General features: G+C 44.8%; 1 long non-coding RNA gene across 2 annotated transcripts in view; it reads left to right on the top strand.

Annotated features, from left to right (window-relative positions):
• LOC123491299 overlaps positions 1-24,741 on the top strand; it is a 116,474-nt gene that overhangs the window by 28,022 nt on the left and 63,711 nt on the right. Inside the window, exon 1 of one of the 2 annotated variants that reach the window (XR_006661267.1) lies at positions 8,656-8,736. The exons of the other annotated variant lie outside the window; for it this stretch is intronic. This is a non-coding gene — a long non-coding RNA (uncharacterized LOC123491299). Of the gene's footprint in view, positions 1-8,655; positions 8,737-24,741 lie in introns of those variants that run through there. 2 annotated transcript variants of the gene reach the window in all.

The following is a 24,741-nucleotide window of genomic DNA, read 5'->3' as shown; positions in this document are numbered from 1 at the left end:
ACATCATAAAATCACAAAATGATGAGAAAGAGACAAATTGATTATTTTCTCTAAACAAGGAGGAATGACTATCCTATAGGAGGAATGTAACAGAGAGTTGGTTTCAGGGCCCTTCCACAAGGATTGTTGAATGTGTAACTTGGCTTTCGAACACTCCCCCACTTGTTTTTGTTCTTGTGAAAGGCAACAGAAAACACATGAGTTGGCAGGCTTTGTGTAAGGCAATGTACTGTACTGTAGTGTACTGTAGTGTACTGTAGTGTAGGCCTAGTTTAAGCACTGTGTCAGAACAGAGGCGAGATGGGCAAAGTGATGATCAAGGGTTCTCTGAGGCTCTGCTGCAGATTTCCCATAGGCATGAGTAGCAGCATAGCTGTCCTGTGTGACTCAGTTTGTATGAGCAAGGCACTTACAACACAGATGTGAGTTCAATTCCCACAGGGATCACATATTGAACATGGGTGCACTCACTGCGTGTCGCTTCAGAAAGCAGAGTCTGCCAAGTGACACCCATACACAAAAACGTATGCACGCATGACTGTAAGTCGCTTTGGATAAAAGCGTCTGCTAAATGGCATATTATATATTATCATTTATGAGCTGGGTGCTGATCAGGACCTTGTCAGGCTTTGTCACATATCTGCATAAGCATGACTATCCTATAGCATAACCCCAAATACAGGACTAGTTAGCCTGGTCTACCTACATTTAACATTTAACATTTTAGCAGACGCTCTTATCCAGAGCGACTTACAGGAGCAATTAGGGTTAAGTGCCTTGCTCAAGGGCACATCGACAGATTTTTCACCTAGTCGGCTCGGGGATTACATTTTACATTTTAAGTCATTTAGCAGACGCTCTTATTATTATTATTTTTTATACTGGCCCCCCGTGGGAATCAAACCCACAACCCTGGCGTTGCAAACGCCATGCTCTATCAACTGAGCTACATCCCTGCCGGCCATTCCCTCCCCTACCCTGGACGACGCTGGGCCAATTGTGCGCCGCCCATGAGTCTCCCGGTCGCGGCCGGCTGCGACAGAGACTGGATTCAAACCAGGATCTCTAGTGGCACAGTTAGCACTGCGATGCAGTGCCTTAGACCACTGCGCCACTCAGGAGTGGTATAGCATAACCCCAAATACAGGACTAGTTAGCCTGGTCTACCTCTAACTTCAGTGTATATGGGTCTTCAGACCCATGGTTCAAGTATTGAAACTGAAAGTAAACATTTCTCTCCCTTCGTCTCTCTCTCCATACCCTGTACTGTACAGTAAAAGCATGACATTTGGCCCCGGCATAAAATAACTGTGCAGGATCGTAAAAACACCTTACAACGTCTGGGTTTCTGTAGACAGGGCTATTAAGCTGTAAAGCCCTATTGTAAAAACCTAGATTGAGCTGATATAAATTGAGGCGAACTCGTTGAAGATTAAAAGAGAGACTTGGGTCGTTCATTAGGCACCAAACTGAGGAAAACTGACTGAAACATTAAGGGAGTAGCTGGACTCGTCCAATAAGAAACACTATTTTCCGTGTTCAGTTGCAAAACGTTTTGCTACGGTGTGCATTAATAAATAGGATTCAGGTCAGGCATACATCATGTTCATAAAACGTTCTATAAGTGGGTTGGGTCTTTGCCTCTTTACCGGTAAATGTACTGGGAATTCTCTGAATTTTCGCTCGATTTTTGTCGTCCTGTAGCCAATGCCTCTGGCAACGTCAGCGTGTTTGTGGTATGTGTTGGACACCACTAACAGTTCAGATTCCTTAGATGACTGAGGTGGGCCTTTGTTCTTCAGTTTGCAGGATGTGTTTTTTCCTGGTTGCTCTCATGTTGCAGGTTGGACTGGGAGCTGTAGCTCAGCTGGTAGAGCACGGCGCTTGTAACGCCAGGGTAGTGGGTTTGATCCCCGGGACCACCCATACACAAAAAAATTATGCACGCATGACTGTAAGTCGCTTTGGATAAAAGCGTCTGCTAAATGGCATATTATTATTATTATTATTAAGAGATACTGTACAAGACCAACTATTTCTCATTGGGCATTCTGCACACATATACATGGATATGCATGTGAAGCAACACATGCCCTTGCATTGCTGTTACAAGTTACAGTGAACAGTAGGTGGGCCTCTAAAGTGTTTATTGACCTTGGAAACTATCATCTGTTTCTGTATATATTTCTCACCTCTCTCTCATCTCCCTGGTGTTGTGGTGCAGGGGGGAGGAGGGGGTAGCATGCGCACCAGACCCAGACATGTCCATAAATAAATGGGTGCTAGCTGGTCCATGGTCCCACACCCCTCCACCCTCCCACCGCCCACCAGCCATGTCTCTTTCTGGTGGTGGTGTGTTTATTTTCCAGCCCCTCTCCCCAGGGGGCCATCTGGACTGCTCTGCCTGGCCTGGCCTGCATGGTCTCTCTCTGGGCTCAGGTGGGTCCAAGATGTGCCTGTCTGGGGCTCTGGGCACCAAGTAAGAAGCCTGGTCCCAGATCTGTTTGTGCTGTCTTGCCAACTCATATGGTCATTGTCATGTGAACAGTTGGCAAGATATCATAAACAAGGGTCTAAGATGCTTTGAGAGGAGTAGAGTACTAACCACATGAGTACAGTACAGGAGTTTCCTTTTTACCCTTGGAATTAGACAATTCACTGGAGCGTCAGCTTGCTTCACCATGGTTTATGCATTTAATCATTTGTTCTGTGGGTCAGATTTAACCACTGGTTATGTTTAACACCCAGTTTGAGGGAAAAGAGCTTTGTAGAAATTGCAGAGTCAGCAGAACTATACTTTTTGGCTTACAGTTTCACCGTCTCCCTTCTCTCACCCTCCTTCCACACACCACTGTCTAGTGTGCTTGTGTCCAAGCTGAAGAGGGATGGTGAGAGGGAGGAAGAGTGAGAGAGAGAGAGAGAGAGAGAGAGAGAGAGAGAGAGAGAGAGAGAGAGAGAAATATATTTAGAGAGCGTGTGTATGAGCACGAGAGAGAGAGAGAGAGAGAGAGAGAGAGAGAGAGAGAGAGAGAGAGAGAGAGAGAGAGAGAGAGAGAGAGAGAGAGAGAGAGAAATAGCAAAATAAGAGAGATTTGAAGTTTATTTACATTTGCCTCAACGTGGTTCTTTTCGTTTCCATTTAATTTCATACAGGAGCCAACAGGTCATTAAAACTAATGAACACGTATTAACAGGAGTTGGATCCTTCTCTCCACACTAAACATCCCCTCTCTAGCTGTTTGTTTAACTTGTACCTGATGATTTAAAGGTGGCGTCCCAAAAGGCACCATATTTCCTACATGGTGCACTGCTTTTGACCAGAGCCTTTTGGGACGGAGACAAACACGGCTGGAGCAGTAAAACATGTGACCCTCCGCCTCTACCTCCACTCTTCACAGGTTGTGACGTAAACACTGTCTGGTCCAACATCCAATCAGAATGTCTGATTGGATATTTGAGAGGCTGGAGCTGGATCTGCGTTTATTGGGTGGTCTTTCTATAGTTCAAATGTATTATTTTGGATTCCGTCCAGGAAATGATATTGGAGGTTTAATTAGTGAACAAAGTTGAAGTCGGAAGTTTACATACACCTTAGCCAAATACATTTAAACTCAGTTTTTCACAATTCCTGACATTTAATCCTAGTGAAAAGTATCTGTCTTAGGTCAGTTAGGATCACCACTTTATTTTAAGAATGTGAAATGTCACAATAATAGTAGAGATCATTATTTATTTCAGCTTTTATTTCTTTCATCACATTCCCAGTGGGTCAGAAGTTTACATACACTCAATTAGTATTTGGTAGCATTGCCTTTAAATTGTTTAACTTGGGTCAAACGTTTTGGGTAGCCTTCCACAAGCTTCCAACAATAAGTTGGGTGAATTTTGGCCCATTCCTCCTGACAGAGCTGGTGTAACTGAGTCAGGTTTGTAGGCCTCCTTGCTCGCACACGCTTTTTCAGTTCTGCCCACACATTTTCTATAGGATTGAGGTCAGGGCTTTGTGATGGCCACTCCAATACCTTGACTTTGTTGTCCTTAAGCCATTTAGCCACAACTTTGGAAGTATGCTTGGGGTCATTGTCCATTTGGAAGACCCATTTGCGACCAAGCTTTAACTTCCTGACTGATGTCTTGAGATGTTGCTTCAATATATCCACATAATTTTCCTTCCTCATGATGCCATCTATTTTGTGAAGTGCACCAGTCCCTCCTGCAGCAAAGCACCCCCACAGCATGATGCTGCCACCCCCGTGCTTCACGGTTGGGATGGTGTTCTTCGGCTTGCAAGGAACCCCCCTTTTTCCTCCAAACATAACGATGGTCATTATATGCCAAACAGTTCTATTTTTGTTTCATCACACCAGAGGACATTTCTCCAAAAAGTACGATCTTTGTCCCCATGTGTAGTTGCAAACCGTAGTCTGGCTTTGTTTTGGCGGTTTTGGAGCAGTGGCTTCTTCCTTGCTGAGCGGCCTTTCAGGTTATGTCGATATAGGACTCATTTTACTGTGGATATAGATACTTTTATACCTGTTTACTCCAGCATCTTCACAAGGTCATTTGCTGTTGTTCTGGGATTGATTTGCACTTTTCCCACCAAAGTACGTTCATCTCTAGGAGACAGAACACGTCTCCTTCCTGTGCGGTATGACGGCTGCATGGTGTTTATACTTGAGTACTATTGTTTGTACAGATGAACGTGGTAACTTCAGGCATTTGGAAATTGCTCCTAAGGATGAACCAGACTTGTGGAGGTCTACAATTTATTTTTCTGAGGTCTTGGCTGATTTATTTTGAGTTTCCCATGATGTCAAGCAAAGAGGCACTGAGTTTGAAGGTAGGCCTTGAAATACATCCACAGGTACACCTCCAATTGACTATAATTATGTCAATTAGCCTATCAGAAGCTTCTAAAGCCATGACATAATTTTCTGGAATTTTCCAAGCTGTTTAAAGGCACATTCAACTTAGTGTATGTAAACCTCTGACCCACTGGAATTGTGATACAGTGAATTATAAGTGAAATAATCTGTCTGTAAACAATTGTTGGAAAAATTACTTGTGTCATGCACAAAGTAGATGTCCTAACCGACTTGCCAAAACTATAGTTTGTGGAGTGGTTGAAAAACGAGTTTTAATGACTCCAACCTAAGTGTATGTAAACTTCCGACTTCAACTGTACATCATTATAGTGACACATCAGTAATATGTCACCGAAAGTGACATATAACGAATATGTCAATTTATGTGGCATTAATGTCACTTTTTTTTACATTCTAATGAGACCATGTTGGTGTTTCTGTCCTTAAAACATTGTAATTTATACTAAACCCAACAGTCACCAAGGGGTCTACATTTTTGGGGTTCACCCTCACGTTGCCTGGATGACAGGATCCCTGATGCATTCTAATCAAGACATCTGCTCTGCAAGGGATGAGAAATGGTGGAAAGGGAGTCCTATTTCTGGGACTACTATTGAAGTGCGAGTTTGATATATTATGATGTTAAACATAGCTGACATCTCTAATAGTTTGTTTTTATTTCTGAATAAAATAAATTCCACACTAGCAGGCGGGGGTGAGTGAGAGATTATAGAGTCTTTGTCATATAGCAAGGCCATGTAGTTTGAGAGATTTGAAGATTGGTAGATTCATCAACATTCCTGTGGAACAGAGTTGGTTCGATGATGCCTAAACTTAAGCTCAGCAGGCTAACTCAGTCTTAATTCATTCCCAGTCTATTCATTTGATAATATTTCAGGATAATACTACAAAGTTCTTGGTTTCATGAATGAGTAATGATGATGTACTGTAACCATGCCCCTGACATGTTACTCTAACATAGCTGGGTTTGTGGATGGCCAGGTGTCGGATAAGGAAGGTGATTATAATAACCATTACAACCCTGTGTGTGTGTGTGTGTGTGTGTGTGTGTGTGTGTGTGTGTGTGTGTGTGCAGAAGTGGTCACGGATGATGCTCTCTGCCCCCCACTCTGTGTGATAATATGAGTGGCACATGAAAGTGTGTGTTTCTCCCCTGCTGAGACCTGTGTGTTACATAAATCAGGAGTGAACAGCTGGGGCTTTGTGGAGGGGAAGGAAAGAGACCTTTCTTCTTCTTTCTGCCTCCTCGCCTCCACTACGGACCACTTGTGGTTTTGAATATGATCTGTGCATATGGAAAGCAAGGTCAAATAAACAGGGTGTTGAGTTGCCCTCTCTGTACCCAACCTGATCTCATAGTTTCAAGACGGGATTTGACGATGAATGTCTAATTCTGACTCATTAATTCTGCGTGGTTACAGGGTTCATTCCACGTGGTTACAGGGTTCATTCCACGTGGTTACAGGGTTTAAACAGAAACAACGCAAAGGGTTAAGTTTAGGTATTAATTCCGAGTGGTTAAGGTTAGGGCTATGGTTTGGGGAACGCATAAAACGAAATAATAAAAAAAAAAAGTGGTGTTTCCATTTAGTATCATCAAATACTCTCCTTGGTTGCTGGAGAATTGTGAACTGCTGTGGTGGAGTGGCCCAGTATTCTAAGCAGTGTGATCTAGCTATGTGTTGTGAGTTCAAGCCCAGTGCTGTCCCATTGTTTGTAAAAGGTTTTGGGGAGCGCCGAGATCAACGTCCTCAGGACCTTCTCAAACGTCTGAAATCGACGTTTGTTTCTGGTGACCAGGCTGCTGTACTAACATTTACATTTACGTCATTTAGCAGACGCTCTTATCCAGAGCAATTAGGGTTAAGTGCCTTGCTCAAGGGCACATCGACAGATATTTCACCTAGTCGGCTTGGGGATTAGAACCAGCGACCTTTCGGTTACTGGCACAACGCTCTTAACCACTAAGCTACCTGCCGCCCTAACCTGTCAGAAAGGAATCGATGCTCGCCTTTCATCACATACACACACACACACACACACACACACACACACACACACACACACACACACACACACACACACACACAAACTGCACCCCAGAGAAAGTAGAATGCCTGTACCTTCATGCGTGAAACTCTAGAACACAAATTCAAAAATAGGGCCTCCTTCAATTTCAATGTCTAGGTCAAATCTGTGCTTCCTCTGTCTGTAACGTTGTTACAACGTTCTTGTCTTACGTTAGACCTTATAGGCTGTCATTGTGATCATTATGAAAACGTGTTATTAGATATACCAGCACAGTGCACCACACCTAGAAAATGAGGTCGATTATAATATAACACCCCATGTTGGCTTTAGACCCAGTCTCCACCTACACTAATGCCACACAGCTGGCACACTGACAGAGTGTGGACACACCGGGTCGACGTTCTCTGGCTGGCACTCAGACTGGCACTACCTGTAGCTCTAAGTGTCCCAAGTCTCTACCATCTCCCCGAAGTGTGCACTCGTGTATGAAGTGTCCCATGCAGTCAGTCCCAGCCACAGGAGGAGGAGGAGCAGGAAGTCCTGACTCCTCTCCACGGGGTCCTTCCTCTGCTCCATCCCAGGGAGAGGTGCCCCTGACAGTGCCTGAAGATAAATCACATTTGTTTTGGAGCCCTCACAAAGGTCTTTCTCACTCTCATCCACACATCAGAAGGACTATTTTTACTACAGATAACAGAGATGCAACATCCTTTAGTGTCCTGCCACCTCAGAATTCACTGTTTAGTTATTTTCTTTCATGGTTTCATCTCCTTCCCACCACTCCCCCCATCCTCCCATCCCCTTGCGTATTTAAATCTCTTGCGTATAGAGCAGTCAATTAAGCCGCTTAGTTGATTGAAACTGGGCTATTTTGGATGCATGGAATGTGTGAGAATGCGGTGAAAAGGGGGTCGCGACTTAGCTCTTCAGCCAATGAAAGGCCCGGGAAAGAAACAAGGTTTCTGGGTTTAATTCAACTCACAGAAGAAGTGTCACAACTCGGAGGAGGAAGGGGTTGGCCACAGTAGTACTCTGTAATAATAGAGTGTAAAAATCCCCCTCACTTTGTTACACAACTGGTTTAGATAAGGGGTTTGGATGTCACGGCTGCATGGTCATGGGGGCATTGGGTTTGTTACTGCAGCTTGACCTGACTGACCGGAGAGTGGCACAGCAGCATCACCAATCTCCATTTTATCTGCTATCAAGTTTATTATGCAAATGACTCTGTACATAAGGTTGCATTTCATGGTTTGGTTTAGATCTACAGGATGTATAACATTATCAGAAGTTATTACATTGTCTGGCCTGTTCTTTCCCAGGTTTGTTTTACACAGAGGAGAATGTGTAATTGAGAAGGGAGTACTGGTGTGACCAAAGATGCTGCTAAACAGTTAAAGTAGGAGCTGAAATATAAGACATACTACTATTTATTATCAACTACTAGTGGTAGTAAGGTGACTGGCTTAGTAAAGTTACAACAACTAACTGTAAGTCGCTCTGGATAAGAGCGTCTGCTAAATGACTAAAATGTAAATGTAAATGTACAGCTAAGCAATCCACATTGTGACTTTGACTTTTTAACTAGTTCTTCTGAGTGGGGTTCTAAACTTCTCTCCCTCTGTGGAATGAGTAGCAGGCCCTCTCTCTCTCTCATTCCTTCACTCTCTCTCTCTCTCTCTCTCTCACTCTCACTCTCTCTCAGCTATGAAGTTTGGGAACTTGGAGGGAGAGGAAAGAAGAAATGCGTTCCTGTGTACAAAACAAATATTGGGTGTGCTTGGAACAGGCCTCGTGCTGTGCTGCTGCAGTGGAGGAGGTGAGGCGAGGGGGGAGAGGGGAAGCTGTAATTGCCACATTAAGGGGAAGGAATTCTAAATAAAGTTAATCCCCCTCTGTCTTGTTATGAGACACATTTGGAGCAGAGAGAGAGAGAGAGAGAGAGAGAGAGAGAGAGAGAGAGAGAGAGAGAGAGAGAGAGAGAGAGAGAGAGAGGGGTTGGGTTCCGTGGTGCTGGGGTGCCTAAACAGGCTGATCCAGTTCAGGTGAGTTTGGAAAAAGGACAGCTGTGTGTGCACGTACACGGTCACATGTACACAGGCACACCATCACTGTACACCCCATGCCAGTCAGTCACTTTTCCCTTTGTTTATCTGTTACACAGGCCTTTCCTCAACACAGGCTGCATCTCTAGATGTCTGTTTCTACCCTTTCCTCAACACAGGCTGCACCTCTAGATGTCTGTTTCTACCCAGGCCTTTCCTCAACACAGGCTGCACCTCTAGATGTCTGTTTCTACCCAGGCCTTTCCTCAACACAGGCTGCACCTCTAGATGTCTGTTTCTACCCAGGCCTTTCCTCAACACAGGCTGCACCCTTCACAGAATCTTGCTGAATAAGCACTTGCTGTCAAACTGGAAACTGATGTTGAATCTTTTCATCCTGTTTCTTTTTTTTACCTCCTAGGGTTAGAAAATAAAACTTGGTGGGATACAGCACTATTTTCAGGTGAGGCGGAGAGAGAGACCCACTAACCACAAGCCACAGCCTGGCTACATCAGCTGAGCTGCATGGCTGTGCTGGTCGGTCCGTGTACACTTTTAGAAAAAAGGTTCTACCTAGAACTATCCATGTTTTTTTGCTTTTAGAGAATGTTCCGGAGAACGATCTTGGATTGAAAAGGTTCCACGTAAATATGTAACAATTGTCTTGTAGAAAACCCTTTCAGAACCATGTTTTCTTGTCCTGTGAGTGAGTGGGCTAAAGGCTGCCTAGCTGCTTCCTACTGTATGTTATTCCGTTGTTTGGGCTCTCTCTAGGACATATGGTGTCGTTTTATAATGGAAGAACACTGATGCTGGGGCAAGAATTCAGTCAGAGCCATGTTACTGACCCAGATACAGTGGAGGTAAACAAGGCGAGGCTGGAGAGGGCCAAGGGAGGTAGAAGAAGCATACAGGGCTACCCCATTCAGTTTGCAGGGGCTCTAGAGATAAAGTGCATAAGGGGGAATTGGGAAGGCTTGGAACATGAGGTTATTCTGCAAGGGGCCCGACTGGGAGTAGTAGTAGTTATCTCCAATCTCCATTTAAAGCTTATCAAGTTATTATACAAATGACTATTCTCAGAAGTTTCTGGCCTGTTCTTGACCAATGGGGCTGACTGCTACTACTACTACTACTACTACTAGTAGTAGTAGATGTAGGGGAATGGGATTTAGTAGCAGTAGTAGTAGTAGTAGTAGTAATAGTAGTGGTAGTAGTAGTAGTTAGCAGTAGTTAGTAGTAGTAGTAGTAGTAGTAGTAGTAGTAGTAGTAGTAGTAGTAGTAGTAATAGTAGTAGTAGTAGTCGATGTAGGGGAATGGGAGTTAGTAGTAGTAGTAGTAGTAGCATCAGCAGTAGTAGTAGTTGTAGTAGTAGTAGTGGTACTGCAGTAGATCTATCTCAGGAACCTGGCCATACAGTTAGTTATATCTCACGAACCTGGCCATACAGTTAGTCATATCTCTGTATTTTGCATCGCACTCAATTGCAAGGCCACCAGTGTGACATACAGTGAGGGAAAAAAGTATTTGATCCCCTGCTGATTTTGTACGTTTGCCCACTGACAAAGAAATGATCAGTCTATAATTTTAATGGTAGGTTTATTTGAACAGTGAGAGACAGAATAACAACAAAAAAATCCAGAAAAACGCATGTCAAAAATGTTATAAATTGATTTGTATTTTAATGAGGGAAATAAGTATTTGACCCCCTCTCAATCAGAAAGATTTCTGGCTCCCAGGTGTCTTTTATACAGGTAACGAGCTGAGATTAGGAGCACACTCTTAAAGGGAGCTTTCTCACCTCGTGGAGTTGCAATGATCATGAGAACGGTGAGGAATCAGCCCAGAACTACACGGGAGGATATTGTCAATGATCTCAAGGCAGCTGGGACCATAGTCACCAAGAAAACAATTGGTAACACACTATGCCGTGAAGGACTGAAATCCTGCAGCGCCCGCAAGGTCCCCCTGCTCAAGAAATCACATATACAGGCCCGTCTGAAGTTTGCCAATGAACATCTGAATGATTCAGAGGAGAACTGGGTGAAAGTGTTGTGGTCAGATGAGACCAAAATCGAGCTCTTTGGCATCAACTCAACTCGCCGTGTTTGGAGGAGGAGGAATGCTGCCTATGACCCCAAGAACACCATCCCCACCGTCAAACATGGAGGTGGAAACATTATGCTTTGGGGGTGTTTTTCTGCTAAGGGGACAGGACGACTTCACCGCATCAAAGGGACGATGGACGGGGCCATGTACCGTCAAATCTTGGGTGAGAACCTCCTTCCCTCAGCCAGAGCATTGAAAATGGGTCGTGGATGGGTATTCCAGCATGACAATGACCCAAAACACACGGCCAAGGCAACGAAGGAGTGGCTCAAGAAGAAGCACATTAAGGTCCTGGAGTGGCCTAGCCAGTCTCCAGACCTTAATCCATAGAAAATCTGTGGAGGGAGCTGAAGGTTTGAGTTGCCAAACGTCAGGCTCGAAAACTTAATGACTTGGAGAAGATCTGCAGAGGAGTGGGACAAAATCCCTCCTGAGATGTGTGCAAACCTGGTGGCCAACTACAAGAAACGTCTGACCTCTGGGATTGCCAACAAGGGTTTTGCCACAAAGTACTAAGTCATGTTTAGCGGAGGGGTCAAAAACGTATTTCCCTCATTAAAATGCAAATCAATTTCTAACATTTTTGAATTTTTTTTGTTGTTATTCTGTCTCACTGTTCAAATAAACCTACCATTAAAATTATAGACTGATCATGTCTTTGTCAGTGGGCAAACGTACAAAATCAGCAGGGGAGCAAATACTCTTTTCCCTCACTGTATGTTGATATTTTTGAGTGGAGTCCGTGACATCGACTACATCTCAACATTCATCTATGGACTCCTTGGCACCTGGACTAGCTGGGTGCTGTTACTGTCTGTTTGTCGTTGGGGAAAGGATACAAGGAAAGGATGCTAGTTGACACAGTTGAGTCACAGCCACGGTCTTTATCTGTTGCCGGGTTGTAACCTGGATTCTGAGATATGAATCATCAGTCATCTATCTTCCTGTCTCTGAGAAAGAGAGAGAGAGAGAGAGAGAGAGCGGGGTCTCCACACTATGAACACTTGTCACATTGATTTGAGCTGTCAGGTCTTAGATTGTCTTAGAAGTAATAAGAACTGTTGTTACACAAGCCCATAATTATGGCTTCCTTTTGCCATGTGTCACCAAAGCATTTGGGCCAATCCACTTTTTACACACACACACACACACACACACACACACACACACACACACACACACACACACACACACACACACACACACACACACACACACACACACACACACACACACACACACACACACACACACACACACACACACACACACACACACACACACACACACACACACAGTCATTATCTGGTTCAATATCTTACTTCCCTACCTGGAAGTTAGGCTAGTCTCTTTCCCTCTCCTCAAGGTGTTGCACAACACCTTGTTGACTGACTCCTTAACTTACTGAACAAAAACACACCCTTCCACCTCGTTTTAACAGCTCAGCTTGCCTATCACTTTAAACACTCTAGATTAGCTTCCTGGAAAAAAAGCAGTGTAAACGTATCCCTCTATTTTCCCTAGGATTTAATGATCAGCCTCCCTCTGTCTGAAAATACATTTCCTGTGAGGAATGACAGGCATTGACCAGGTCTGCATCCCTAATGGAACCCTATTCCATTTTTAGTGCCCTACTTTTGACCAGGGCTCATAGGGAATCCCTTAGGGCTCTGGTCAAATGTAGTGCACTATGTATTGTAGGCAATAGGGTGCCATTCAGGACGCGGACATTGACATACTTGTCACCGGACCTGCCGCCAGTGCGACGTGAATTGGCAGCATGATTGAATGGGATTGTCTTTAGCCGTATCCCCTGTGCTCATTAGGGATACAAACCCTGTGTTTTAGGGCGGTGACAGCTTGATTTAATGTGATTGGTTGCCCCGGGAGCGTACAACAAATCCCACGAATCCCCTATTGGCTGCCAGGGGAACACTGCGCTCTGTGTTAGCGGCGTGGTTGGAGGATGGTGGGTGACTGCGAATCGGATCGCTTTCGCCCAGAAGCAGGAAGTGAGAATTGGCGGGTTCCTGCCTGTTCCTGCTACCAGGCCCTCTCGTTCCTCCTCCTCCTGTTCGCTACATGGGCTTAATCCGAACCATGTGTGTTCACACCCGGTGGACCGCCATACTGCCTGACTGACTGGATACATGTCTGCTATAGTGTGGACTTACTACACACACAGACACACACACACACACAGATAACCTAGGATGTATTTCAGGATACATTTCTAAAATGTCAGCCCCTCCTCCTGCCATTGTTATTGGAACCCCTCCCTACCGACAGCCATACTTTTTGAAACCACCAAAAACCGGCACGGTATTTCCCCCATGTCCGGTAGTGGTCTCCTCAGATGCTGCTCCTCTCGACCCCTCCCTCTAAGGGCCTTCGCTCAGGGTTAAACACATGGTGTATCTGATTGGGGAAGTACAGTAGCCCATCCCTAGGGGTCAGAGGTTATTTCCTGTTCCACATATCAGTTATGGGTTAACTCATAGTGAATGGGGAGGAGAAATAGATTAACATCACAGTGGCCGATAAAGATGAAAGAAAAAACATTTGCTTTATTCATGTCGAAGTACGTCAGTAATAGTTATTTGTAATCCAATATTTGATCATAACAAGTGAAGGGTTTTGTTATGTTATGCTTGTGATACAGTAAGTGGTTATTTTATATAAGTCAGCCAAATGACTAAAATGCAAATGTAAATGTACCAGGTCTGTCCAAATGTCACAAAATTCCCATCAAGTTGCTGAAACCCTTCAAGAATAACCCACTTTGAAAGTGGGTCCCTGTAGGCTACAGGAAGGGGTTAACGTTATCCCGTCTCTACAGTTGGCTGCCTGCTAATCTGTCAGCACTTGACATTTGGATGTATTTGTTCTTAAAGACACACACACACACAGGCACACACACACACACACACAAGCAGTCTTGTACAGTTAACCTTGTGGGGACACATAATTCAGTCCCCATTCAAAATCATATTTTCCCTAACCCCTAACCCTAAACCTAAGATTTAACGTAATTCTAACACTAATTCTAACCTTAACCCTAAACCCCCTAGAAATAGCATTTGGTCAAATCTTTGTTCGTTTACTATTCTTGTGGGGACTTCTCCCCTCAAGAATAGTTAAACACGTCCACACACACACACACACACACACACACACACACACACACACACACACACACACACACACACACACACACACACACACACACACACACACACACACACACACACAGCAGGGTGAAGGGGAGGATGAAACAAAGGAGTAGTAGGAGGAGAGGGGGAGGGAGAGATGAAACCCTAGGCGGCTGTACAATAAGTAACCTAAAAATCTATTTCAATGGAGAATCTTGATTGTGCGCGCATCTTAGTCCAGAACTAGGCTTTATCTGTGTTTGGAAGAAGAAAAAAAAAACTAACTTTCTGTATTCATTTGTTTTTGTTTTGTCTGTTCTGTTCGAAATGGACATTAAAATGGACATGGTTGTTTGACTAAGATGATTGTTTCCACCTGCAATACTATTGGATTGCAATCACGTTAGTGGCCTATTGTACTAGTAGACCAATAGAATGTTCCCATTTACTGTACACTGTCAGGTATTTGCAGTTTGGTATACACTCTAAGGTATTTATAGTTTGTGGGACAGTTGAAAGAATGTAGTTGGATGAAAGTGATAATGAGGTAAAATACCATCTCTCAAGACCCCTTCAAAGTGTCTGTTTATAGACAACAACGTTAATAGACCTTCTGTCTATCTCCAACTGTTTGAACAGCATGCTAGCCTGTCCACTCAGGAACCTTAGGTGCCGATACGATATGTATTACGATTCTCACAAGAGAGGCATGAGAAAACGAGTTTTGATCAGTCAGGGAAATAAAAGTGCTGAAACATGTTGGTTTACTATTTAAAAAGAAGATGAAGAACAAGCTATAGGATGAACAATTCCAGAGTTTTTCCACAGGTACAGCCGACCAGCACTATCTAATGCTACCAACAGTAGAGAACTCTACTGGTCGCGGCCTGGACTCGTCTTTCTTTCATTCTTTTTCACAATCATGTGAAAGTCATCCCTTGATCTGTACTGTAATCCATTGTGGAGACACCTGTGGACCAACATTACAGAGGTGGGTAAGAGAAGAGGAAAGGGGGTCGGGTTGCCATCGCAAGGCTTTTAATCAAGACGCGTTGACTAATCGTCCTGGGATTAGCTCCTTAGACAAGGAGTCTTTCATCCTGACAACCGCAAGGGGGTTGAGGGGTGGAGGGGTGGAGGGGTAGAGGGCTGGAGGGGAAAGTACAGCTGGCATAATGTACCTGTGTTGTGTGCTTTGTTTGGTCACGCCTGACACACACACACACACACACACACACACACACACACACACACACACATACTCTCCCCCCTCTCTCTTTCCTGCTGTATACCTCTCTCTGTTTTTGTCTCTGTCTCGTTCATTCACTCTGTGGCTCTTTCTTTCTCTCTCTCTCTCTCTCTCTCTCTCTCTCTCTCTCTCTCTCTCTCTCTCTCTCTCTCTCTCTCTCTCTCTCTCTCTCTCTCTCTCTCAATTCAATTCAATTCAATTCAAGTTAAGGGCTTTATTGGCATGGGAAACATATGTTAACATTGTCAAAGTGCTCTACAACAAAGCTTTTTTAGTGTCCAACAAGCTTTCTCTGCCCTTAACCTTGTTCTGAACACCTCCAAAACAAAGGTCATGTGGTTTGGTAAGAAGAATGCTCCTCTCCCCAACGGTGTGATTACTACCTCTGAGGGTTTAGAGCTTGAGGTAGTCACCTCATACAAGTACTTGGGAGTATGGCTAGACGGTACACTGTCCTTCTCTCAGCACATATCCAAGCTGCAGGCTAAGGTTAAATCTAGACTTGGTTTCCTCTATCGTAATCGCTCCTCTTTCGCCCCAGCTGCCAAACTAACCCTGATTCAGATGACCATCCTACCCATGCTAGATTACGGAGACGTAATTTATTGATTGGCAGGTAAGGGTGCTCTCGAGAGGCTAGATGTTCTTTACCATTCGGCCATCAGATTTGCCACCAATGCTCCTTATAGGACACATCACTGCACTCTATACTCCTCTGTAAACTGGTCATCTCTGTATACCCATCGCAAGACAACTGGATGATGTTTATTTATAAAACCCTCTTAGGCCTCACTCCCCCCTATCTGAGATACCTACTGCAGCCCTCATCCTCCACATACAAGACCCGTTCTGCCAGTCACATTCTGTTAAAGGTCCCCAAAGTACACACATCCCTGCGTCGCTCCTCTTCCCAGTTCGCTGCAGCTAGCGACTGGAACGAGCTGCAAAAAACACTCACATTGGACAGTTTTATCTCTATCTCTACATTCAAAGACTCAATCATGGACACTCTTACTGACAGTTGTGGCTGCTTCGCATGATGTATTGTTGTCTCTACCTTCTTGCCCTTTGTGCTGTTGTCTGTGCCCAATAATGTTTGTACCATGTCTTGTGCTGCTACCATGTTGTGCTGCTGCCATGTTGTGTTGCTACCATGTTGTTTTCATGTTGGGTTGCTACCTTGCTGTGTTGTCGTGTGTTGCTGCCATGCTATGTTGTTGTCTTAGGTCTCTCTTTATGTAGTGTTGTGTTGTCTCTCTTGTAGTGATGTGTGTTTGGTCCTATATTTATATATATTTATTTTTTAAATCCCAGCCCCCATCCCCTCAGGAGTCCTTTTGCCTTTTGGTAGGCCGTCATTGTAAATAAGAATTTGTAAGAAAACAAAAACAAAACAAAAAACAAGTGAAGTAGATAATAAACAAAAGTCAAATAAAGAATACAAATGAACAGTAAACATTACACTCACAAAAGTTTCAAAAGAATAAAGACATTTCAAATGTACATTTACATTTACATCATTTAGCAGACACTCTTATCCAGAGTGACTTACACATTTTTTATGGGGGGTGGGGGAAGAAGGATTACTTTATACTATTCCAGGTATTCCTTAAAGAGGTAGGGTTTCAAGTGTCTCCGGAAGGTGGTCAGTGACTCCGCTGTCCTGGCGTTGTGGGGGAGCTTGTTCCACCATTGGGGTGCCAGAGCAGCGAATAGCTTTGACTGGGCTGAGCGGGAACTGTGCTTCCGTAGAGGTAGGGGAGCTAGCAGGCCAGAGGTGGATGAACGTAGTGCCCTCGTTTGGGTGTAGGGACTGATCAGAGCCTGAAGGTAAGGAGGTACCATTCCCCTCACAGCTCCGTAGGCAAGCACCATGGTCTTGTAGTAGATGCGAGCCTCAACTGGAAGCCAGTGGAGTGTGCGGAGGAGCGGGGTGACATGAGAGAACTTGGGAAGGTTGAACACCAGACGGGCTGCAGCGTTCTGGATAAGTTGTAGGGGTTTAATGGCACAGGCAGGGAGCCCAGCCAACAGCGAGTTGCAGTAATCCAGACGGGAGATGACAAGTTCCTGGATTAGGACCTGTGCCGCTTTCTGTGTAAGGTAGGGTCGTACTCTGCGAATGTTGTAGAGCATGAACCTGCAGGATCGGGTCACCGCTTTGATGTTAGCGGAGAATGACAGGGTGTTGTCCAGGGTCACGCCAAGGTTCTTTGCACTCTGGGAGGAGGACACAATGGAGTTGTCAACCGTGATGGCGAGATCATGGAACGGGCAGTCCTTCCCCGGGAGGAAGGGCAGCTCCGTCTTGCCGAGGTTCAGCTTGAGGTGGTGATCCGACATCCACACTGATATGTCTGCCAGACATGCAAAGATGCGATTCGCCACCTGGTTATCAGAAGGGGGAAAGGAGAAAATTAATTGTGTGTCGTCTGCGTAGCAATGATAGGAGAGACCATGTGAGGATATGACAGAGCCAAGTGACTTGGTGTATAGAGAGAATAGGAGAGGGCCTAGAACCGAGCCCTGGGGGACACCAGTGGTGAGAGCACGTGGTGCGGAGACAGATTCTCGCCACGCCACCTGGTAGGAGCGACCTGTCAGGTAGGACGCAATCCAAGAGTGAGCAGCGCCGGAGATGCCCAACTCGGAGAGGGTGGAGAGGAGGATCTGATGGTTCACAGTATCAAAGGCAGCGGATAGGTCTAGAAGGATAAGAGCAGAGGAGAGAGTGTTAGCTTTAGCAGTGCGGAGAGCCTCCGTGACACAGAGAAGAGCAGTCTCAGTTGAATGACCAGTCTTGAAACATGACTGGTTTGGATCAAGAAGGTCATTCTGAGAGAGATAGCAGGAGAGTTGGCTAGAGACGGCACGCTCAAGAGTTTTGGAGAGAAAAGAAAGAAGGGATACTGGTCTGTAGTTGTTGACATCGGAGGGATCGAGTGTAGGTTTTTTGAGGAGGGGTGCAACTCTCGCTCTCTTGAAGACTGAAGGGACATGGCCAGTGTCAAGGATGAGTTGATGATCGAGGTGAGGTAAGGGAGAAGGTATCCGGAAATGGTCTGGAGAAGAGAGGAGGGGATAGGGTCAAGCGGGCAGGTTGTTGGGCGGCCGGCCGTCACAAGTCACAAGATTTCATCTGGAGAGAGAGGGGAGAAAGAAGTCAAAGCATAGGGTAGGGCAGTGTGAGCAGGACCAGCGGTGTCATTTGACTTAATAAATGAGGATCGGATGTCGTCAACCTTCTTTTCAAAATGGTTGACGAAGTCATCCACAGAGAGGGAGGAGGGAGTGGGAGAAGGAGGAGGATTCAGCAGGGAGGAGAAGGTGGCAAAGAGCTTCCTAGGGTTAGAGGCAGAGGCTTGACATTTAGAGTGGTAGAAAGTGGCTTTAGCAGCGGAAACAGAGGAAGAGAATGTAGAGAGGAGGGAGTGAAAAGATGACAGGTCCGCAGGGAGTCTAGTTTTCCTCCATTTCTGCTCGGCTGCCCGGAAATAGTTGAAGTACAAAAGGGAAAATAAATAAACATAAATATGGGTTGTATTTACAATGGGGTTTGTTCTTCACTGGTTGCCCTTTTCATGTGGCAAGAGGTCACAAATCTTGCTGCTGTGATGGCACACTGTGGTATTTCACCCAATAGATATGGGAGTTTATCAAAATTGTGTTTGTTTACAAATTCTTTGTGGATCTGTGTAATCTGAGGGAAATATGTGTCATACATTTGGCAGGAGAATAGGAAGTGCAGCTCAGTTTCCACCTCATTTTGTGGGCAGTGTGCACATAGCCTGTCTTCTCTTGAGAGCCAGGTCTGCCTACGGCGGCCTTTCTCAATAGCAAGGGTATGCTCACTGAGTCTGTACATAGTCAAAGCTTTCCTTAAGTTTGGGTCAGTCACAGTGGTCAGGTATTCTGCCACTGTGTACTCTCTGTTTAGTGCCAAATAGCATTCTAGTTAATTCTTTCCAATGTGTCAAGTAATTATATCTTTTTTTTTTTCATGATTTGGTTGGGTCTAACTGTGTTGCTGTCCTGGGGCTCTGTGGGGTCTGTTTGTGTTTGTGAACAGAGCCCCAGGACCAGCTTGCTTAGGGGACTCTTCTCCAGGTCCATCTCTCTGTAGGTGATGGCTTTGTTATGGAAGGTTTGGAAATCGCTTCCTTTTAGGTGGTTGTAGAATTTAACAGCTCTTTTCTGGTTTTTGATCATTAGCGGGTATCAGCCTAATTCTGCTCTGCATGCATTATTTGGTGTTTTACGTTGTACACCATAGGATATTTTAGCATGTATCGTTTTTTGTGTGCTCTAGGTGGAATTTGTATTTGTGGTCCTGGCAACTGGACCTTTTTTGGAACACCATTATTTTTGTCTTACTGAGATTTACTGTCAGGGCCCAGGTCTTTCTGTCTCTTTCTCTTTCTCTTTCTCTCTCTCTCTCTCTCTCTCTCTCTCTCTCTCTCTCTCTCTCTCTCTCTCTCTCTCTCTCTCTCTCTCTCTCTCTCTCTCCTCGCTCTCTCTTTCTCTCTTTACCTGTCTCTTCCGCTCTCTCTCTCTCTCTCTCTCTCTCTCTCTCTCTCTCTCTCTCTCTCTCTCTCTCTCTCTCTCTCTCTCTCTCTCTCCCCTCTCTCTCTCTCTCTCTCTCTCTCTTGCTCTCTCTCTCTCTTTCTCTCTCTCTCAGTGTCTCTCTCTCTCTCTTTACCTGTCTCTCCCGCTCTTTACCCCTCTCTCTCTCTCTCTCTCTCTCTCTCTCTCAAACGGGTGGTTTGAAGTTGATGGTTTGTTAGTGTATGTAAAATGTAAATGAGGCGGCGAGCTGGTGTTGGGCCGACCGGGCCATGGGCCTGACGTTACCCAGACTCCTCTCTTCTGTGTGTACTCCTGATGAGGTCATTTATAACACACACAGAGCCCACAGACATGTGATGGAGTGAGAGAGAGTGGCGGGCATATTGTAAAGCTCAGTTGTAGCTACAGTATAAGCTTTACCTGACTGGTAGTCCGTCAGTTTCAACGATGCATGATGACTAATGCTCGGTTGCTTCTTGATTCCAATGTGAGTTATTCTGTGGCTCAGAGGTTCATGTCTTGATGGGCAGACTCAAGAGCATGTATGACAAACAAACACATCAGCTGACATTACTAAATATGTACCGTGTCTGCACCATAATGCAACTCTCGTTAGATTGTAAATATGAACAGCCTTACCAGGTAAAATGGGAAACAATTTAAAGCATTGCCTCAGTTCCTGTTATGAAATATTTCCCAGGTAATCTTAAAGTCATGTTACCTGTGGGACCAACTGTCTGAAGATCCTGGATTAGGACACAAAGAGACTAATACAGGCCGCTAGGTTCAGGTTGGATTTACAGGAGGACGGGTGCGTTAACTCAACTTACTGGAAGGTGTGTGTGTGTGTACACGTACCTGCCTGTGCATTTGTGTGTGTGTGTGTGTGGGTGGCTTTCAACGGGGAGGTCAAGTGAGGGAACCAACTTGTTTTTCTCTCTCTCTCTCTTATAGGGGTTAGGTAAGTAGGGAGGAAGGGAGGTAGAACACAGCTTGGCACATGTTTCAGACCATTACATCAAAGCGTTGTGTGTTTGTTAAAGAGCCTTATATTAGCAGACAAAGTGAGGAGATGTGGGAGGTGTGTTAATGTGGAGCCTCATAACCTTACCTCCTCTCTACAGACTCAGACTGATGCCAAACACACGTCTGACTGGGTTGATGCTATAACACTCTCAGGCCCTGCGTGTGTGTGTGAGTGTGTGCGTGTGTGTGTGTGTGTGCGTGTGTGTGTGTGTGTGTTTGTCTGTGCTCTGTATTCTATAACACTCACAGAACCCTTTCCTCTCCCTCTACAACTCTTTCCCAGGTAATTTGCTGTAAATGAAAGTGTGTTTTCAGTCAATTTACCTGGTGAAATAAGAGTTAAATAAGAAAGGCCCTCAGATCTGTGGGTGTGGTCTTGCCTTCCTGGTCAGTGATTTGAATAATGTTTAAGACATTGGTCAGATGTAAATCATCGGTGGACTAGAGTATATGCCCAAAGTAGGACACCTATATCCTACTCTAAAAGGTATAGGCCATACATAATTATGTGGTATGATAGTTGACTATGTATAGGCTGACATTACTGTATATTTGCTCAGGCCTTTTGTCATGCGCCTGACACTGAATATCGGCACTTTTGTTGTTTTCTTCAAGCCAGTTTCACTGTATGTGTTCTGAGAATGGCTGTTTGGCTGTTGCTGCTCCTGTTGGTACAGTAAGCCAGCCAGCCACCTCACCTACCTTGGCACCAGTCACATCAGTGTGCTGTGTGCTGTCTCAAGCATGTGTCTACATGGTAAGCCCCCTTTGAATAAAGACTTGTGTTGAGTAAGCAGCGAGCCACGTAGAATGACAAAGGACAGCAAACAAAGTCAAACACCACTGTGACTTTTGCTCTTTTCAAAAGCCCCTGTTGAATAGGTTGAATGGTTCGGCCCGGAGCTCTCCATTGTTCCCTGATTAACTCTTACGGTAGTTTCTGTTTGTAGTTTGTTCAGGCATTGTACAGGCGTCCTAAAAAACCAGCAGGTTGAGGTCTTAAGGAGGTTTGCGCATCGATTTGTCACACTGACAAGGGCCTTGAAAGGTAGTGTGTGTGTTTGTGTGTGTGTGTGTGTGTGTGTGTGTGTGTGTGTGTGTGTAGCAGGCTTCAACCCAGGTGTGTAACGTCAGGTCATGCTTGTTCAGTGCTCTTACTCTTGTGCGCTCAGTCACCCGTGCACACACCTTCGCTCCATGTGTTTGGCAAACCTGAGTCACACCTGAGTCACACCTGAGTCAAACCAGAGTCAAACTTGAGTCAAACCTGACTCCAACCTGACTCAAACCTGACTCAAACCTGACTCAAAGCTGACTCAAACCTGACTCAAACCTGACTCAAACCTGAGTCAAGCAAACATAGCTACACCTAAGAGAAGTCTAGAGCAGTCTAAATTAATGTAATAATTGTGTATTTCCTTCATTGAACCAGGATCCAATCTACCTCAATACATTGTGGTTTCTAGTGGTGTGTTCCTTACGTTGGCTAAAATGGGAAGTTTTACTTCTCAGATCCTGTTTGTGTGGCTGCTGACTGGATGGCTTCTCTTCTGACTGACTTCCCACATTGCCTATGTACCTACCTACTGCACAGCTCTCTATCCCACAGACCAGGCCAGTGTTCATTTGGCACAAAACACATGAAAACAGATTGAAATGAGGAGGTAATACCTAAACAACTTCCGTTGCAACAATTTTTACTACAGCGTGCCCTATTGAACATGACCCAGGACTGAGAGATACAGACTGACAGATACAGACTGACAGATACAGACTGACAGATACAGACCGACAGATACAGACTGGCAGATACAGACTGACAGATACAGACTGATAGATACAGACTGACAGATACAGACTGGCAGATACAGACTGGCAGATACAGACTGACAGATACAGACTGGCAGATACAGACTGACAGATACAGACTGACAGATACAGAATGGCAGATACAGACTGACAGATACAGAATGGCAGATACAGACTGACAGATACAGACTAACAGATACAGAATGGCAGATACAGACTGACAGATACAGACTGACAGATACAGACTAATAGATACAGACTGACAGATACAGACTGACAGATACAGACTGACAGATACAGACTAACAGATACAGAATGGCAGATACAGACTGACAGATACAGACTGACAGATACAGACTAATAGATACAGACTGACAGATACAGACTGACAGATACAGACTGGCAGATACAGACTGACAGATACAGACTGGCATATACAGACTGGCAGATACAGACTGGCAGATACAGACTGACAGATACAAACTGGCAGATACAGGCTGACAGATACAGACTGGCAGATACAGCCTGACAGATACAGACTGACAGATACAGACTGACATATACAGACTGACAGATACAGACTGACAGATACAGACTGACAGATACAGACTGGCATATACAGACTGACAGATACAGACTGGCAGATACAGACTGACAGATACAGACTGACAGATACAGACTGACAGATACAGACTGGCATATACAGACTGGCAGATACAGACTGGCAGATACAGACTGACAGATACAGACTGACAGATACAGACTGACAGATACAGACTGACAGATACAGACTGGCATATACAGACTGACAGATACAGACTGACAGATACAGACTGGCAGATACAGACTGGCAGATACAGACTGGCATATACAGACTGGCAGATACAGACTGGCAGATACAGATTGGCAGATACAGACTGGCATATACAGACTGACAGATACAGACTGACAGATACAGACTGACAGATACAGACTGGCATATACAGACTGACAGATACAGACTGACAGATACAGACTGGCAGATACAGACTGGCAGATACAGACTGGCATATACAGACTGGCAGATACAGACTGGCAGATACAGATTGGCAGATACAGACTGGCAGATAGAGACTGGCATATACAGACTGGCAGATACAGACTGGCAGATACAGACTGGCATATACAGACTGGCAGATACAGACTGGCAGATACAGACTGACAGATACAGACTGACAGATACAGACTGGCAGATACAGACTGACAGATACAGACTGGCAGATACAGACTTGCAGATACAGACTGACAGATACAGACTGACAGATACAGACTGACAGATACAGAATGATAGATACAGACTGGCAGATACAGACTGACAGATACAGACTGACAGATACAGACTGACAGATACAGACTGACAGATACAGACTGGCATTTACAGACTGGCAGATACAGACTGACAGATACAGACTGGCAGATACAGACTGGCATATACAGACTGACAGATACAGACTGGCAGATACAGATTGGCATATACAGACTGACAGATACAGACTGGCATATACAGACTGGCAGATACAGACTGGCAGATACAGACTGGCAGATACAGACTGACAGATACAGAATGGCAGATACAGACTGACAGATACAGACTGACAGATACAGACTGGCAGATACAGACTGACAGATACAGACTGGCAGATACAGACTTGCAGATACAGACTGACAGATACAGACTGACAGATACAGACTGACAGATGCAGACTGACAGATACAGACCTAATTAACCAAACTCTTAATTGAGGATCCTCCTCCCCAATGCTCTAGGTCATTCTTGCCAATATTGTATTGTTTGTTTATTGATCATGCATTTCCAGGTCTAGTATGAC

This window comes from Coregonus clupeaformis, chromosome 7 (assembly GCF_020615455.1).
Source record: "Coregonus clupeaformis isolate EN_2021a chromosome 7, ASM2061545v1, whole genome shotgun sequence".
Taxonomy (NCBI): Eukaryota; Metazoa; Chordata; class Actinopteri; order Salmoniformes; family Salmonidae; genus Coregonus; species Coregonus clupeaformis.
This window is presented reverse-complemented; position numbering and strand designations above follow the sequence as displayed.